This window comes from Rhipicephalus microplus, chromosome 5 (genome assembly GCF_043290135.1).
Source record: "Rhipicephalus microplus isolate Deutch F79 chromosome 5, USDA_Rmic, whole genome shotgun sequence".
Lineage (NCBI taxonomy): Eukaryota > Metazoa > Arthropoda > Arachnida > Ixodida > Ixodidae > Rhipicephalus > Rhipicephalus microplus.
The window spans coordinates 90,552,390-90,560,156 of NC_134704.1; the positions used below are offsets into that span (position 1 = coordinate 90,552,390).

The following is a 7,767-nucleotide window of genomic DNA, read 5'->3' on the forward strand; positions in this document are numbered from 1 at the left end:
GGGGGACCAGTTTCGACTGTCTTTTATACGCCAAGTAATAGGACCATGTAAAACTCTAAGCAATATGTTTTAAATAGAAGTAGCATTATTGCAATAAAAATAGCTAATCTTCTATACGCATGCAATGTGTCTATTCTTCATCTGTGATGAACATGTGCATATTCATTGCTCATCGCACAGTGCATCAAACAAAATTGGTACAACATGAGTACTGCTGACAGAGTCAGAGCGATTCAAAATATTAACGTTCGTAAAAAAGCACGATGTTTAAAGCAGTAAAACCTATAAGCAAAAGAATGCGGCTTGCCGTGTACGAAGTTAGATACCACTCGATACACGAAAAAGTATCCCATCACTGTCCGTCCAAGTAAACTGTTGGCAATATCGAGTGACCTTAAGGCGGAGACACGTTTAACGGCGCTTCCGCCAACTGGTCCGGCAATGTGGCGCACTCCATAGTGTCCAGCAGCCACATGACCAGGTAGGCTGCAGTGACACACATTATCGACACAACGCCCAGCGGCACAGAAGAGACCGGAAAGAGTCCCAAGTATGCGGCCAGAGGCATGGTGACACTGGCGACAGCCGAGAAGGTCTTGCACATTGCAAGGCCTGTACAGCGCACTACCGTGGGGTACATCTCAGCCGTGTACAACGTGCCCACAGTCTGCGACGCGTCTACGCTCAAACTCGCCACCAACAAAAGCGCCGCGCTGAGAACAACGCTGTCGTCGCCTAGGGTGCCGCACACCAAGCAAGCGAGGCCGGCAAGACCCAGCGCCCAGCCCTGCGAAGCCCGACGTCCCAGACGGGCAGCGGACACAATAGCGACCAACTCCGTCGGGAAAGCCAGCAGTGAGGAGAGGGCCAGCAGCGCCGCAGGGTACCAGTCCAAGTAGTGTATCTTCAACGATGCCGCCTCCGACGCGACCGTGGTCACCGTCCATAGATAGTACAGGATAATGCTGTTGTGCCTGCGACATCGTGCACGTTGTGCCTCGCAGTGAGCATCCGGGGCAACTGATTTCAAACAGCCCTCATCGAAGTCCCGCCGGGTGCGTGCCCACTGCTGGCGCACTTCGAAGAGGCTCCGGCCGTCCAGCGTGGCCGCCTGCAGGATGACAGCCTATGCCTCTTCTACGTTGCCCCGCGCAAGTAGCCAGCGAGGCGATTCAAGTATGGCTGTAAATATTTTCAGCATGAGAAGACAGGGTAGAATGCTGGTCAGCTGCAGCGTGTACCAGCTGAGCTTGGCCCACATCATAATGGAAGCTATGAACGCACCCACCACCTTGCCCATCATCGCCGCTATCGAGTAGAGTGTGCGGTGCTCTGGAGACAGGACTTCTATCAGTAGCACGAAGCTGGTGTTGAAGAGCGTGCTGGAGGCAGCTCCCTGTAAGAGTCGCATGGCGATAAAGCTGTTCATGATGGTAGCAAATACGATCACTGCACCAGATGCTTGGAGCACTACTGTGGAGAACTGTATCACCGGCTTCCGGCCCAAATGGTCGGCGACTAGCCCCGATGCGATCAAAGTGAAGATAGCACCAGCATCAAAGGCACAACAGGTGAGTGGCAGGTACCACGCACGCTCACACACCAGATTAAAGTCCTTCACTATGGAGACCCCGTAGGGAGACTGCGCATACTGCCACTTCAGACAGGGCACCGTGGCGACGCCTGTTGTGTTCCACTCTGCGTTCATGCGGCACCTGCTGTAATGGTTATCCTCAGATTGGGGAATCATAACCTCCTTCCACATTTCCGGTGACACGTTGTGAAGATGTGAGGGTCTAGCACACCAGTAGTCGACATCATGGTTGACGATCCGCAATGGCAACGTGTGGAATGGTAGTACAAAGGCAACCAGCAGGACAAAGTAGAACACGGTGGTTTGGAAAGCACCGTGCTTTTGTGAGCAGACGGCTGTTTTAAGGGCAGGAAAGTGTCTTTTGCTCTGAATAGTATCAGCTGGCAGGCCACCCAAAGTTCGCGATGACGATGGTATATACTGACCAGCACAAGGAGCGGAATCATGGTGGTCGAGCCACTCGTCACGCCAATGCAACTTGGACGTTCGCTGATGCGGTTTTTCGGGGAGTCTGCCACGCTCGTCTGTCGCTGTGCTTCGCACCGCAACATGGCCATTGGTCTGCTGCTGCTGCGTTGGCTCTTGAGGTCGCTGTAGAGACCCGCTAGCAGAGGATGAGCGTAGGTGAGATAGCAGGGGAGAAAGGAGCATCTGTCCCCTGTTGACCCATTGGCCAGAAAGGCTCTGCAAGTGCAAGTGCATAGATCGAATGGCTGCCAGCTCGCGTAGCGACATGTGACGCTTCGCTGCCGCACGGCGTGGAGGCCCTATCAGCACGGGCTGGTCGGTGTCGCGTTGCCTCGTGGGCTGCACCTCAGGAGATGACGGCACCTCATTTGGCGAGTGAAGCGACGCCATCGTCGAGTTGGGAAGGGCACATGCGCCAGGTTGCGACGCTGCGGGAGCGGGCTCAGCTGTTGACACGAGAACCATTGATGACAAGTCGGGGTATGAGCTAGAAACCATCGATGGTGGAGGCAGAGGGGATGGTCCGTCAGCACTCGAGGACGCCCGAGAGATGGACGCCAGTGAAGGCCTAGCGGGTGGTGATGCAGTGACACCGGTAAATTCTTGAGAAAATGGTGATAGTAGCGACAGTGAAGACCCCGCGGCTTTTGTAAGCGACGGCACTTGAGTCTTAGGTTGTGACAACTCGCTCACCTTCATCAGGCTGGAGCCCCTAACGTCTTCAAACTCCTGCGCTGTTGAAAGCTCTCGAGGCACAGAAGTTGGCGGCGTCTGGAAGCTTGCCATCCTCCGCTCGCGCTTACGGCGTCGTGGCTTCGGTATTTTTGGCATGATTTGGCCGTATTGCAGAGCGCTTCTGAGTCGGGGATACTCCACAGGCCGCTATCTTTCGTAATGTTGGATGGAGAGCGGCTTCTCGCTGATGTTGCTCATGCACCGTTCGATCTTCTTCTGACACTTGAGGGACAAAGAAATCTCGTGGTGCTTGTCACCCGTCTTCTTCTTTTCACGATCCCAGATTCGATATTGAGACCTGGTTGCAATGCCTTTTTATGAAGACTTATATTCTGTTTAAATGTTCTTCAAAGAATTCTGTTGTGTTTCTACAAAGAAACTTTCACTGTTTTTATCTGTATATATTCAGACGCCTCTTGTGAATTTAGATGCGTTGTCTATGTTGTTATTTATTAAATCATGCAAAAAGGTATGTGGGGATGATTCTTTACCATGTCGCACACGCAAGTAAAACAAACCCAAGAATTACTGCTCAAAATTAAGTCAATGCTCTTCGAAAATTGCATAATGAAACAGTGCAACGTTTTAACAGTTTAAGAAAGGAACGCATTTATCTTTTTATATTTTAGCATCAATCTACAGATTCTTCTGCAAAACTACGTGTCAATAAAATAAGCACCCATTTCTATTTGTCTGCCCGCCAGTGTCATTCTCGCGTCTACTATTACGCCAGTTCTTTAGCTGTATTTGCCATGAATTAATCAGCTTGCCACGATCCTGCAATCAAAGCTGAATTCGGGGCTTGCGTGTTGTTATCCAGCATAAGCGCTAGCTATTCGGCCTCTTGGTGCGTCATGAACTTCAAAGACGGGGTACCAGGGTGGTACACATCGACTAGGTGGCACCCGTTTTTTGCAGTAACCCCGCGGATGTTTTCGCCACCTCATGTAAGTTATCAGGCGTGGGGTGCTCACAAATGTTGTCGTCACATTTGCATCTTCATGGTCACCAACGTGGCATTGTCGCACTCAATGTTACCCAGCTGCTCACAACAGTGAAATAAGTCATTCAGATTACGAAACAAAAACGCAGAAACTTTTAATTATGATTGCTTCCAGAAGCTTTGTAAAGCGTTTTACGACTCATAGTGTGCGCGCAGTTCCTATCACACATTTCAAATCCTGCATAGCTAGACAGAGCATCCTACTACGATCCTTAGGCCGTTTTGCATGGGCTCAATATCAGAGTGTCACGCTGGTCAAGGCTCGTCTTAAAAGAATCGATTGATTGATATGTGCGGTTTTTCTGTCCCAAAACCACCATATCATTATGAGAGACACCGTAGTGGAGGGCTCCTGAAACATCGACCACCTGCTGTTCTTTAACGTGCACCCAATCGCCCTAAAAGAAAACGAAGGTTAAAATTGTTTAACTCAAAAATAAATGACAAAATGTGGCAATAATAATTTCAAAATACGTATATTTTGTTGTAAAAAACGAGAAATTATGCTCTCTCTATGATCTATATATATATATATATATATATATATATATATATATATATATATATATATATATAAATATATATATATAAATATATATATATATATATATATATATATATATATATATATATATATATATATATATATATATATATATATATGTTCTACACGACAACCGATTCTTGGCCAATCCCCGGGGTGCCTGTGAACCAGAAGCTGTAAATCTATATCTACAATAAATGGTTAAGTGATACAGTTCAGGGCACTAGAGTAGACCAAGTCAGTTAGAGTGGCAAAGTCTAGGTAAACTCCACTACAACCAACTTTTACTAAACCAAAAACAGGCAACGGTTATAGCCCAGCAAACGACCGGCGCGTTATAAATGTCCCACCACTATCATGCAATACTTTGTGGTTATTAATTATAAGAGATACTACATATTTTAAAGTTTTAAACAAAGGCGTTGGTGATTGGTATGTGGAGTTTAACGTCCCAAAACCACCATATGATTATGAGAGACGCCGTAGTGTGGAGGCTCCGTAGTAGACGCCGTAGTGGAGGGCTCCGGAAATTTCGACCGCCTGGGGTTCTTTAACGTGCACCCAAATCTGAGCACACGGGCCTACAACATTTCCGCCTCCATCGGAAATGCAGCCGCCGAAGCCGGGATTCGAACCCGCGACCTGCGGGTCAGCAGGTCACGGGTTCGCGGAACCCCAGGTCGCGGAAGCAGGTCGCGGAACCTATATATATATATATATATATATATCTATATATATATCTGTGTGTGTGTGTGTGCCCACAAACGTCACCCCCGCACCTAAAAATATACTTCCGGAGCCCCTGGTTTGATGATTGGTAACGCAGCGTATCTTTGTAGTCATGCTGGCCTTCAAGAGATACTCTTTAACACGTAAATTGGTACCTGGCACATACTTTTCGTTAGGCCATTCTTTTTCGGATGGCTGGCAGTAGCGATCTGGTGCTTAGTCACACACTAATCTAGAAAGTCATTGGTAAGTTTTGATAGAAAGCTTCGGCCCGTGATGAGCCGGCTAGATGAACACAACACCATGCATTGTGGGGCCAAAGTGCATGACGTTGCTGCTCAGGGCACATATAATGCCGAAGCCTAAATATCGACCTATGTGGACAGAAACCGCATCATAGTAAAGAGATGAAGAGATGTACACAAAGGAAAGTCAACAGGAACACTTGGTGTTTATGTACATGTGGGGGATTGAACAAGGACAAAATTGGTTAAATTTAATTCAGAAACTTTAGGAGCCTTTTTTTGGGGGCGGAGACTTATCTCAGCAGCAATTCGTGGACTCAGTCTTGCCTGGTGCTACTAAGAAAACAAGTGAATACCCATCACAAAGGGAGCACAGGAAAAGTGGAAACATTATGAATTTTCCCATTCTTGAGAAAATTTCAGTAGCGATTGAAATTATGTGACTCAAGTAGTACGGGAGTTTAAAACCTCAACTAAGCGTTTTCTACAACGATAACATGCGCAACTATTAACGAAAGCATACCGCTACATTCGATCGAAGGCACGTTAGCCAGCGCCTGGTTAAAGAGACTTTTACAGCGAAAGCTGTACAAGGCTTCGAAAAACGAAAAACCATCCGGCAGTGGTGTTACGAGTGGTCTCCATTCATTGGCTGTGTTATCAGTTAGTCATACGCAGCGTCATACCTATAAGCACGCGAGCCATTGGCTGAGTAATCAGTGACGTTGTCCATCCCGTCACAACCGGTGCGAGGAGCACGTGCAAGTAGTTTCTCCTGGAACCTTCCACATGAGTATGCCACGGACAACTCTAGAAGAGCGCCATCATTTAAAATGGGAGAGAGCTCACATTCGCTGATCCGACAATGCAGTCCGGGCACAAAAACAGGCTCGGGAGGCCGAGTGCCGCCGGCAGCAACTAGGTTTCGGTTATCCGGCAGCCTTGCAAGCCGGGCTAAATCGCGAACGGGAATGCAAGCTCCAGTAGCGGGTGGATCCTGCAAAACCACGCCACTGAGTTAACTCTCGATGTAATCGCATGCAACAACGTAACGTTGCGTCGTTAATGTGATGATCGCAAGAGCGCGTTCACCGAGGCGAACGCCTGCTTTCGGCGGGAGTTTCTCCAGCGGTACATTAGACACCTTTAGTTAGACGTACGTAACGAGCCTACGCACGGAACACTGCCACGGGAGAGAACTGCGCATGTGCAGTACTTAACGTATTGATTTCAGATATGCACACGTACACCCGTAGCAAGACGCTACATACGTAACGCAACGCTTGCTACGTTATACGTTCTCGCGAGACCTCGAAGAAACCAGTACGAGGGTGTATGATCGCTGCAGTGGCGTTTGACACGGACCACATCAGTGGACGCGATGCAAGGCATGTGTACTTCGCAATGAAATGCAATATTTTTATGCCACACAAGGTACATTCAAGCGGCGTGTCCTAGTATCTTGACAATTCAAAAGAAATGGCCTGCAGGGCGTCTCACAAAAATGCTCACAAATCACCTTCAATGGGTTGTGTGTGGGAACGCCTTACTGGCAGGCCTCTCGGTGAACGAACCCGTAAATAAAACGGCAGCTTGATACGCAATTTTGTTCATGGTGCTACGTACAATGTACGGTCATGAATACCTGAAACGCGACCACTTGCTGCGGTGTACGCTAAGCCTCTTCCACAGCAGCACCGGATAGAATGGTAGGGTCAATCCAGTGCGGCCATGCCCGATTAGATGCCGTTCTTATATTGCGCACTCAAGGTCAAAACAGCAAAGGTGAACTTGCGAATTCAGTGCACCCAGGAACAATGCTAAAAGTCTAGACCACTAACGCAACGGTCTGAATTGTGCGCTAGTGGCCCTTACCCTGACAGTCGGGATGTTTTTCGTGCACATCACAGAGGCCACGTTATTACTGGGACCTAGCATAGTTCACACTTCAGTGGCGCTGATGAGCATTTTAAACTCTTGCATATAGCATACGACCTATCTAAATCAGTGAAACCAATCCCGCTACACTGAAGTCACACTTACAAAGCTACAAATAGGACACACACACTCAACACATTCATACCTTTTGTCTGGTGGCGATGCACCATTGTGTGAGAGATTACAGTTCTCCGCATTTTCGTACAGGGTAATGAGTTAGATTGTCTGAGAAAAAAACCCTTTTTATTACCCTACCTACAGCAGCTCCCACCACACACTGGCAGGCTCATCAGTAGGGATCCGATTTGCAAAATTCAATCAGTGTTTAGATTTTTAAATGATGTACACAGTTTTTACTGCATATTTCAAGCTGATCCGTCGCACGACCTCTGTATGGAGGTCGCGACTGCGGTGACTACATCCCCGCCATGGTTTCATGATCATGACCTTTCGACATCTGCTTTCACTGCACATATTTCATGTCACTGTTATGATTTTAATACTTCTATGT

The 7,767-nt window shown here is 47.8% G+C and overlaps 1 pseudogene; it reads right to left on the reverse strand.

Moving 5' to 3' along the window:
* Positions 1–394: 394 nt before the first annotated feature.
* Positions 395–3,817, reverse strand: LOC142817515 (solute carrier family 22 member 2-like; annotated as a pseudogene).
* Positions 3,818–7,767: the final 3,950 nt, after the last annotated feature.